Below are 12096 nucleotides of genomic sequence, written 5' to 3'. Positions count from 1 at the left end.
ACAGTGAAAAGAGGATTTACTGACTCCTATGGTTGCTAGTGTATATTTGTGGAAATGCCGTGTTTGACTTTATTTGTGAGTGGTTTTATATTTCCAGTATATTTGGTTCCTGATCTACTTATAAAATGTTTCTGAGCCTGTTCTGCATTCTTCTAACACTTCCTGATAAAAATATCTTTTGCTCTCAGTCTAGAGCTTTGTTTCTCTGGAAGGATATATGTTACTTTCTTTCTTCTCTATTCATTTTCTATTCAGGCCAAGGCAATTCCCATTATTTGTTGAACATGTGCTGCGAGCGCCTCAGAGCAGAAACTGAGTCTCACTGTCTTTCTTTTCCCATCTGTGCACATGGGAGAGCAACGAAGAAGACTTAACTTTTATTGAGCACTTACTACACAGACTTAAGCCCTGCATCCAGTGTATTTATTATCTGGTAGGGAGAGATGGCCAAGAATGCAAACAGCCAAAATAAGAAGCAAAGTCTATAACAGGCCACTAGGAGTCACAGAGTTCTGAGAAGGATCCTATTTGGTCTGAAGGTGTAGTAAAATTTTTATAGATGGATATGAAATTGAATTGGGCCTGGAATCATTGTTAGGATTTCAATGTTTCTTTCACATTATTGGTCACCCTTTATGCAAGGTGCTGGGATTCAAAGTCTATGTTTAGCTGAGGACTTAGAGTCTAGCAGAGGAGACAACATATATACTCATTGAGACTCTTTTGGGAGCAAGTAAACAAAACCAGCTCATGCAGGCTTAAGCAAAAAAGGCACTTGAATGGCTGGTACAATTGTGAGTTCCAGGAAAGAAGGTGACATCAGGTGGTATCAGTCAAATAATGTGATCCCTGCCTGGGTTTCCGTCCCCCCCGACCCCCCATTTCAATTGGCTTCCTTTATGTGGAAGTGGTTAGAAGTCAAGGTGTGGAAACTGGCCACAGACAACTTCTGGATGACATCATCTCAGCTAGTAGACCTAAGAGAGAGAGATCTTTTCACTTTCCACATATATGATCCTGAGAAAAGATGCTGATTGGCCTGGTTTGGGTCATGTGCCCATAACTATAGCCTGATGGTCCTGGAGCCGCACTGGGATTCATGCCAGATCCAGATGAGTGAAGGAAGGGCAATTATCTAACTGCACGGTGGATCTGTTGCCAAAAAAAGTGAGGGGCCATGGTAGAAGGGATATTGGGTAGATGAGTACAGCAGATACCCTCGACAAATGTAAACAAAAAAGTTAGAATAAAATGTGGCAAGGGCTGTAATAGACATGTGCATTAAGTGCCATAAGAATGCTGATAAAGGAGTGTGATTTATGTCATGGAGAGGACATTCCTGAGGGAGTAAAATACATAAGCAGTGGACAGAGGTAAGAAAGCAATGGAGAACTTATAGTCCAATTTGGTTCACTATTGGGTAGGTCTACCAAGAGGAACAGAAGGGACAGAAGATGATGGGGAAGGTTTTGGGAATATGTCTGAAGTGGGACACATTTGGACCCCACTGGGAAAGGCTTTTAATGCGAGCTCAGTCTTTACTTAAGTTGGTGGATTCAAAGGGAGGGACGTGATTAAAACTGTACTTCAGAAATGCTCCCCTGATAAGTGTGGGTGGCATACGGTAATGCTCTCCACTTCCTAACCCCTCACCCTGCTGGCCACTCCTCCCCCACCTTCAGAGCCCTGGGCCCCCTGATAACTCCCCATGGCTTCTGCCTCTTCAGCCTTCAACTCTCCTGCACCTTCAATTTTGTACCATCTGGGGAAACCCTAACTCAGAGCAGGCCCCTCCTTCCATGCTCTCTCCAAACCTGACTCCGGTAGCTGAGCAGTGCTGGAGAAAGTCACCCATGACCAGCCCTTAGCACTGCAAGACAAACCACCTTCACTCCTCATTCCCTTTCCCACATGCTGACTTCAAACCTTCTCCACTCTTTTCAACTTCTCTCCTTCAGTCTCACCCCCCTGCTGCCCCCAGCTGGTGGATCTCACCTTCTACTTCACAAGAGAACTGAATGAATCCCCAATCGCCCTCATCTCTCCTTCTCTTCCTTTTGCTTTTTAGGGGCAGTTCCTCTTCCTGTCTCAGCCCAGCCACTGCACCCATGCTTTGGACTCTGCTGCTCTGCCTCAAGCAAGTTGCCCTTAGACGATCCCTTCATTCTTCTGTGACCCCTCTTTTCAATCGGTATCTTCCCCATCAACATCAAACATATTCAATTCTCTCATCTTATCAAACTTCTTGACTGACTTAGCTACAACCACCCACATTTCCTCCTCTTTTACTTACTCCTCAACCCACCCTGTCTGACTTCTACTACCATATTTCCATTGATCAGTTCTTGCTAAGGGGATCAGTTCACTTATTCACCTTTAACATTCTTAATTAACTACGTTCTCCTTTGATAAACTTTCTTTTCCTTGACTCCATGAGGCCACACTCTCTTGCTATCTTCCAAACTCTCTAGTCATTATTATTTTTTTGTGGCAAAACATACATAAAACTTGTGTTTTTAACCATTTTTAAATATAAAATTCCGTGTCATTAACAACATTCACCATGTTGTGCAACCATCACCACTATCTCTTTCCAAAACTTTATCACCCTGAACAGAAACTCTGTTCCCATTAATACATAGCTTCCCGTCTCTCCCTTCCCCAAACCCTGCTAGCTCCTATGAACTCGCCTATTTTAGATGCCTCATGTAGGGGCGTCTGGGTGGCTCAGTTGGTTAAGCGGCCGACTTCGGCTCAGGTCATGATCTCGCGGTCTGTGAGTTCGAGCCCCGCGTTGGGCTCTGTGCTGACAGCTCAGAGCCTGGAGCCTGTTTCAGATTCTGTGTCTCCCTCTCTCTGACCCTCCCCTGTTCATGCTCTGTCTCTCCCTGTCTCAAAAATAAATAAAACGTTAGAAAAAATTTAAAAAAATAGATACCTCATGTAAGTGGAATCATATAATTTGTCCTTTTGTGTTTGGCTTATTTCACCTATAATGTTTCCAAGGCTCATCCATTTTTAGCATGTAAGAACTTCCTTTCTTTTTATGACTGAATAACATTCCACTGTATAGGTATACTACATCTGTTGATATACCTTTTGGCTTTTGTAAATAATGCTACAATGAACATTGGCATACAAGTATCTGTTTGAGTCCTTGTTTTCAATTAATTTGGACATATACCTAAGAGTGAAATTGCTGGGTCATATGGTAATTATATGTTTAGCTTTTTGAGGAAACCCCATACTGTATTCCACAGTGGCTATGCCATTTTCTGATCCCACCAGCAATATATGAGGGGTCCAATTTCTCCACATCCTCACCAACACATTATTTTACATTCTATAAATTATAGTCATTATATTAGTTTGCTCAGTCTGCCATAACAGAATGCCACATATAGGTGCCTTAAACAACATACATTTCTTTTCTCGAAGTTCTCAAGGCTAGAGGTCCAAGATCAAGATGCCAGTAGGGTTGGTTTCTGATTAGGTCTCTCTTCCTGGCTTGCAGACAGCAACTTCTCACTGTGCCCTCACATGGCTTTTTTTCTGTGCATATGCAAGTAGAGAGAAGGTGTCCCTTTCTCTTCTTATAAGGACATCACTGCTATTGGATTAGGGCCTCACTCTTAGTACTTCATTTAACTTGAATTACCTCCTTACAGGCCCCATCTCCAAATACTGTAACATTGGGGGTTAGGGCTCCAACATACAATTTGGGTGGGGAAACACAAATCAGTCCCTAACAGTCATCGTAATAGGTGTGAGGTAATATTTCATTGTGGTTTTCTCTAGACATTTTTTTTTATCTCCTTTGATGATTCAACTTCTTTGATGAATCTCGTTTTAATGTTGTAGGTGTCAAGACTTGTCAAGACTTGTCCAGAAGCCCTCTCCTCTTCTCATCCCATACTCTCTCTCTAGGCCATTTTGTTTTCCCCTATGATTTCAGTTACATGCCAATGAGTCCTAATTTTAAAATGGAGGGGCGCCTGTGTGGCTCAGTGTGTTGAGCATCTGACTCAATTTTGGCTCAAGTCATGATCCCAGGGTCTTGGGATCGAGCCCCTACATTCATTTCTACACTGAGCAGGGAGCCTGGTTGAGATTCTCTCTCTCTCTCTGCCCCTCCCCACCACTGGTGTGGTCTCTCTCTCTCTCTCTCTCTCGAAGAACAACAACAACAACAACAACAACAACAACAACTCCTCTCTTCTGAATTCCAGACTTCTATTATCAACTCTATTCAATATTGGGATGCTTTATGTGTTGTCTATGTGTAAATAAACTTTTGTAGTGCTTACTATGTGCCAGGTACCATTTTAAGTGCTTTAGGTTCAGCTCATTTTCTCCTCATGACAACCGTATGAGAAAGGTCATATTATTCCTAGTTACAGGTGAGGGGGCTGTGGCTAACAGCTTTACATTAATGTGAGTGTGCTCCCGTAGCTGGTAAGGAGCACAGCCTAGCTTCAAACCCAGGCAGATGGCTTCATAGTCCATGCTTAACTACTTTGTGATGCTGTTTCTCAAATAGCCCCTTAAACTCAGCTCGTCCAGGGTCAAAGTTCTGATTTTCCTTCCTGTATTAGTTTCCTAGAGCTACTATCACAAAGTACCACCAACTGGGTGGCTTAAAAAAACAGAGATTTGTTGTCTCCCAGTTTTGCAGGCTACAAGTCTGAGGTCTAGGTGTTGGCAGGGCTGGCTCCTGCTGAGGGCAATGAGGAATATTCTGTGTCATGCCTCTCTCCTGGCCTCTGGTAGCATAGGTATGCCTTGAACTATAGATGGTGTTCTCCCTGTGTTTCACATGGTCTTCTCTCTGTGCTTGTCTCTTTCCAAAATCCACTCCCCCCTTTCAAAAGGTTATTTATTTTGAGAGAGAGAGAGAGAGAGAGAGAGAGAGCGAGCAGGGGAGGAACAGGAAGAGAGGGAGACAGAGAGAATCCCAAGCAGGCTCTGTGCTCTGTGTAGAGCCTGACACAGGGCTTGATCTCAAGACCATGAGATTGTGACCTGAGCCAAAATCAAGAGTTGGACGCTTAACTGAGCCACCTAGGCGCTCCCCAAATTCTCCTTTTAGTAAGGACAGCAGTCATTTTGGATTAGGACCCACACTAATGTTAACTTGGTTACCTCTGTAAAGACCCTATTTCCAAATAAGGTCACATGCTGAGATACTGGCAGTTAAGATTTTAACATACCTTTTCTGAGAGGACACAGTTCAACCGATAACAATCCCCAAACCTGGCCTACCATGTTTTCCTAGCTCAGTGAATACCTTAATCATTTGTTCAAGTCAGAAACCTAGGAGTCATCCTGGCACTTCCCCCTCTTCCCCCCCCCCCCCCGGCCCCACCATGTCCAATGCACTGCCAAGTTCCGTTATGGCTCCTAAGTCACTCTTCATATCTTCACTGCCCTCCATCTCCATTGCCACCATGATAGGTCGTGCTCTCATTCTCTCTCACCTGGACTTCCACAATAGCCTAGAAGTGGTTTCTACCCACCCTCCAATTCAATCTCTATGTTGTAGCCAGAGTGATCTTCCAAACCAGTTCTGGCATCTGACTGTATCCACCCATCCTCATTCCCTTCCTGAATTAAAATGCTTTGTTGGCTTCCCACTTGCTGTTAGGATATAAACCAAAATCCTTAACCTGGCCCATGAAGCCTCCCATGATCTGCCCTGGCTGCCCTCCCTAGCTCCACGCAGGCCACAATTCCCCTTCCTGTGCTTCTCTTTGTTTCTGGAGGAGCCTGGCTCCCTCCCACCACTGGCACTTCACCCTTCCATCTTCTGTGTTTAAATGCTCTCTCCAGCCCTTTCTCTCCTCTTTCTAATCTCCTTGATCTCTCAGCTCCTGTCCTTTTCTCTGGGAAACCTTCCCTGGCTCTCAAAGTTGGTTCAGTTTCCTTTATTATACTCTCTTATTGACCTGTGTTCCTTTTCTTCACCGCTTTTCCTTCTGTTTGAATTAGGCTCATTCTCAGTGCCCTTCACCAAACTGTCAGCTCCATGAAGAAAAGACCTGTTCTGTTCACTACTGTAGGCACTGCGCCTGTCGTGGACTACACACATTCAGTACGTATTTGCTGAGCAAATGAATAGATAGAGAGCTGCTTATTCTTCATTTGCCCTTACCCAATCCATTCCCTACTTCTCTGTACAGGGAGGCTGACCCTTGCAGATTGCAGACCTGATTCTGTTTGGCCGTCTGGCTTCTGAGTTGGAGCAGAGCATGGCTCCAATAGATCACAATGGCAGAAGAAGAGAGACGTTTCCCAGCTGCTTCCTTTCATGGTTGTAGCTCCTAAGGGGCAGGCAGCTCTGGAATATTTTGGCCCTAGGCATGGTTGTAGTTTACCACTGCTACTAGTTTCTGGATGTCTCCGTATTGCTTAAAAGAATTCTTTACCTTGCCCACAACTCTGTGAGTAGATCTCCCGTGACCTGGCTAATAACACAGAAAGACCAGTTAAAAGACTACTGTCCAGGCAGTGAGGGCCCGTACCAGATACTCAGAAGAGAAATATGGGGAGAGGTATATGATAAATGAATCCTATACAGTTTAGTAACTGATTCCATGTATGAACTGCATGCTCTCTGGAGCCAGGAATTGTATTTCATTCATTCTTTAACCCCAATGCCTAGCTCTTAGTACATGCTCAATAAATAGTGGTGGAATGATTGTTTGGAAGGGTCAACAAAGGTTTAAGCCTGTGTGATTTCCCTTAAAGAAAGGGGAAATCAAGTCAACTTACAAGCAGTAAAGTAACAGTAAGAATGACACAGAAAGATACTGTGGAAATAGAATCATTTTTAGGGTCAGATGGATCTAAAGCCCAATTTTCCCACCCAACCTTGGGCAAATGACTTGACATCTCTTTTTGAGGTCAGTTTCCTACTTTGTAAAATGCGAGTAAAACTCTCCAACTCATAGAGCTGCTATGAGGAATACTTGAGATTATATATTCAGAGCATACACCCACCCTGAGTGAGACCCTCACCAAGCTAGACATCTTGAGGTGTGACACAGAGACCCAAAGACATCAGGGACATTCAAAGGGTTTCTCTTGAAGTATATTTCAGGTCACCATGAAACAAACCATTAGTTGTGGCTGTTATGCTCCTTCCTGGAATACCACTGCAGATTTTAAAATCTTCCTCAACCTGCCCGCTGTGGAATCCTAGAAAGTTACAGCTTGTGTCATTGTTCCTCAGTAGCTTGCATTTTAGCTCTCAGAACTCTGGGCTCTTGAGAGTGGGGCTGACGCTATGAGCCTTCCTCCTTTTATTGTGCTTTTACCTTAGGCACTTGTGTTAACACCAGTGGGAATACACTAACTCTGTAGCAGAGATGGAATTCAGACTCAAACCTTCCTTTCGCCTTTGGTGCCCTTTATATCTTTTTCTCCTCTATTCTTCTCTGAATTCCCTTGGTCAAACCAATGCTATGGGTCTCAAAGATATAATTTCCCAACTGGACAGCTGCCTTCATATTTTAGTCTATTAAGAGGTCTCAAAATGGTTGTTTCTATTACTCTGTACTGAATTTGCTGAAAGAACCATAAATGCTTCCCCAGGAGACAATGCAGTTATGGGGATTGGGCAAACAAGAAGTTCCCTTTCAGAATATTTGTAATTCAGATAATGACCTCTGTTGACCTGCTGCCCAGGATTAACCTTCCCTTCTAAGTCATGACAGTTGACTTTCTTATCATTCTAGTTGTCACTCCTTTCTCCTTTAAGACATGTCTGTAAGACCTGTCTTTCAAAGCACCTCTGTCAAGTTTTATTTCAGCATTCCAAGCCTCAGGTGTCCAAGAACACTGGTTCATCATGCAGGCTACTCTGGTTGAATATTCATAGCTTCACACACGTGCTATTTCTGTAAGTTTACCAAAGCAAGTTAGCGACTTCATGCAGAGAAAGTATGCTTTAAGGTGCAGATATTATGTATCTGAAATATGTATTAACATGTGGAAATAGTAAGATTGAAATACCCCTTAAAATTCACAAAATCCAATATAGAGGCAAAAAAAAAAAAACCCAATAAAAAAATGTTGCAATGAGTTTTAATTTGAAGCATACAATTCATTCTTTCCTGTAACCTCCTTTTCTGGATTTTTTAGTCTATAGTTTCTTAGGTTTATATGAAAATACTCTTGCTTAAAAAAAAAAAAGAAAATACTCTTACTACCTCATGGAAATACTTGCATTCTAACCAAATAATTTCAGAACTTTTCAAAGGCTGAAGATCCGTTGCCTCCATTATTTTTGAGGTTCCTAGTATAGTACATTTTTTTAAATGAGGTTTGAAAATTACTGTGTTTTGAATGTTTACATTTTTAATAATCAATGCCTTTAATACAAAAAAAATTACAATACAAAACAGTTGTGCTAGTCAGAAGAAAATTTAAAGATTTAATTTTTAGAAGCTACTTTATTAAGTTTGTTTGTTTGTTTTTGAGAGAGAGAGAGCAAGCGCATGAGGGGCTAAGAGAGTAGAGAGAGAGAATCCCAAGCAGGGTCCAGGCCAATTCAGGGCTTGATCTCATGAACCATGAGATCATGACCTGAGCTGAAATCAAGAATCAGATGCTTAACTGACTGAGACACACAGGCACCCCAAGATTTACTTTTTAAAATCTATAGTACACTAAAGGTGATATAGTTTAGTCAGGGATCTCAATTTTAAATTTGGATGAGGCTGTCTTATTTCAATCCCATCAGCATATTTTTGTGTAATCTCTTTTGGAGGTAATGTCAAAAGCCTAAATGCAAGCCCCTTTATAAATGTAAGGACTGGGCCAGATAGCTTTCCAGCTCTGTGCCCGCTTCTTCTCCTCTTCCTTTCCCTCACCATAAACTGAGAATATTTAATCAATAATGGGGAAAGTACATTATTATTTAGTAATACATAGCGAATTAAAGATGATGATCATCAGGTCTTATCCATTACCAGTTGTGTAAAGAAAAACCTTGAATAATCCTAGCTTGGGAAGTGTAACAAAGGGCAAATTCTAAGACCAGTTTCTCCCCCAGATGCTGAAGCCTAGGCTTTTCTTTCTTTCTTTCTTTCTTTCTTTCTTTTATTGAGAGAGAGGGGGAGCAAGTGAGTGAGGGCGGTGGGGTGGGGGAGGTGGATAGAGAGAGAGAATCCCACAAGGGGCAGAGAGAGAGAGGGAGAGAGAAGTGGGGCTCACCCAAAGCAGGGCGCGTGTTCACCCGATGCGGGCCTTGAACTCACAAACTGTGAGATCAGGACTTGAGCCAAAGTCAGATGCTTAACTGGGTGAGCCACCCAGGTACCCAAAGCTTAGGCTTTTCTTAGCTAACTTTTATAGTATTGGTTTGATAAATCTTGTTTAGATCACAAGCTCCTTACGAGGAACTCTATTTATCCTGAGCTGTTACTAAAAACGGTAATTAATGTTATTGGGTAGTTCCCATTTAAACTGTTCAAGATTTTTTTTAAAGTTTATTTTTATTTATTTTGGGAGAGAGAAAGACAGCAGTCACACGTGCAAGAGAGCTGGAGGGAGGCAGAGAGAGAATCCCAAGCAGGCTCTGCACTGTCAGCCCAGAGCCTGATTCAGGGCTCCATCTCATGAACTGGGAGGTCATGACTTGAGCTGAGATCAAGAGTTGGCCACTTAACTGACTGAGCCACCCAGGCACCACTCAACTGTTTAAGATTTAAACAATTGTCCATTTATGATATGGGCTCACTAACACTTACACATACATATTATAAATGTGGAAATATTCTGAACTCTGTGCTTGTGAACACAGACGCCATCACTGTTAGCCAACATATAATACATACATACAAGGACACATAAGTAAATACTGTTCACTCAAATGACTGCCTTTGATTTGGAAACACTCTGTCTCAATTTTAGTAGCATAGGAAAAACACTCAACCATCTGTGTGTAATTTGTAGCTGAAATTACCCTTTCCTGTAGATGAGTTGGCTGTTTCATGGTATAGTTGGAAAACTATAGAAACCAGGTATAGTTGGACTTAGATCCTTAGCCATCTTGTCCAGGGAACTACTGGGTCAGTGTGGCATGGGAGAGAGAGGGTGGGTGGTGCAGGAGAGACCCTCAAAGCAGCAGCAGAGAAAGGTCTAGGGACCAGAGTCATCCTAAGAGGCTAAGAAATCTCACTGTAACCTCATCTGCTCCAGGCCAGCTGGGGCAGAAAGTGGATAAATGAAGGTCAAGCAGCCTGGGTCTGAAGTTGAGCTTCTCCTTTTTGTAAAGGAGAAAGAGCCAAGTGGAGATGTAATTTCAGCAGAGATCACACAACAGGGTAGAGAACGGAGTGTTTAGAGAATAAAAGGAATTGATATGTATTATTTCTCTATTACACACCCAGAAAAATCATTTTGAGTGTCAACTTCCCCTTAAACATATTTAAAAGCTTATTAAACAAGTAATAACTATTTACTAATGTTATTTTAAAACATTTTATGCATTTTTAAAGTAATTTTTCTTCTTAACAAAGAATGCTTCTCCCCACAAAACACACTGTATTGCATTAATATGACTGCAAATTCCCCAGCACATAGAATAGACCAGAAAGGCGAAGTGGTCTTATGCATTGTTTTTCTGAAAAAGAAAACAGAATTGTCCTGTTTTTGTTTTTAATGTTTATTTCTTTCTGAGAGAGAGAAAGAGAGAGAGGGGGAGAGAAAGAGCAGGGGAGGGGCGGTGAGAGAGGGAGACACAGAATCCAAAGCAGGCTCTAAGCTCTGAGTTGTTAGCAGAGAGCCAAATACGGCGCTCGAACTCACGGACTGTGAGATCATGACCTGAACTGAAGTTGGGACACTTAACTGACTGAGCCACCAGGCGCCCCTGGAATTGTCTTTTTAAGAAATACAATTGGGGGGGCCTGGGTGGCTCAGTCAGTTAAGAGTCCAGCTTCGGTTCAGGTCACGATCTCAGGGTTTGTGGGTTCGAGCCCCATATCAGGCTCTATCTATGCTGACAGCTCAGAGCCTACTTGGGATTCTCTCTTTCTCCTTCTTTCTCTGCCCCTCCCCCACTCACACTTTCTCTTTCAAAATAAATAAATAAACTTAAAAAAAAGGAAATACAATTGGTAAGTTGAAAACAATGAAAAGGAAAATATATCCATTAGAAAAAAGAGACCCTAATGATTGAACTTCTTGTTCTCCTTTAATAAATGTTAGTTTCTCTAGGTGGGTGTTACCACCTAGAATGACAGTAATCCTGAATAATGCAAACACAGGTATAATTATTTGGAACATCAACTGTTTTTTTTTTTTTTTTTTTTAATTTTTTTTTTCAACTTTTTTTATTTATTTTTGGGACAGAGAGAGACAGAGCATGAACAGGGGAGGGGCAGAGAGAGAGGGAGACACAGAATCGGAAACAGGCTCCAGGCTCCGAGCCATCAGCCCAGAGCCTGACGCGGGGCTCGAACTCACGGACCGTGAGATCGTGACCTGGGCTGAAGTCAGACGCTTAACCGACTGCGCCACCCAGGCGCCCCAACATCAACTGTTTTAACTAAGATGGCTGCAAAGTTGTTTTGTGTTGTTTGTTGTCTGTTTTTGTAACTGGAGATCTAGATTATAATTTTCAAGGGCTCTATGGATAAATGCTCCAATGTAAAGTGAGGGACTTTAATTGGAACACACTTTAAGATCTTTTCTTATTCTAAAACTAGGATTCTACTTTCATAAAATTTAGAAAGTTTTGTAGCAATATTTGTAGGTAATTTCCCCCCAGAATTTCTTTCATTTCTCTTTGACAACAAAAAAATGAAAAGGAATATGTTCCTGAGGGAATCTGCGACTGTTTGCTCAGACAAAATCAGCCATCATTCAAGGTTACACAGTGACTGTGTGGTAGAGAACAGATTGGCAATTACTTGGTTTTAAATTCTGAACTTGAAATTAAAATGAGAAAAAGTTCCATTAAGTGTCTTAAAAACCCCCACTGGTGTGAGTCCGTCTACAGTTGCAAATGAGGGTCTTTAGCTGTGCCAAGTGGGCTCTCCAGGGAGCAGGTGCTGAGATGGGGAAGGGGTGGAAAAGGCTTCTGGAGGA

General features: G+C 42.2%; 1 protein-coding gene across 9 annotated transcripts in view; it reads right to left on the bottom strand.

Moving 5' to 3' along the window:
- TP53INP1 (tumor protein p53 inducible nuclear protein 1) overlaps window positions 1-12096 on the bottom strand; it is a 155269-nt gene that overhangs the window by 64523 nt on the left and 78650 nt on the right. The window lies entirely within an intron of this gene.

The sequence above is a fragment of the Panthera uncia genome, chromosome F2, assembly GCF_023721935.1.
Source record: "Panthera uncia isolate 11264 chromosome F2, Puncia_PCG_1.0, whole genome shotgun sequence".
Taxonomy (NCBI): Eukaryota; Metazoa; Chordata; class Mammalia; order Carnivora; family Felidae; genus Panthera; species Panthera uncia.
This window is presented reverse-complemented; position numbering and strand designations above follow the sequence as displayed.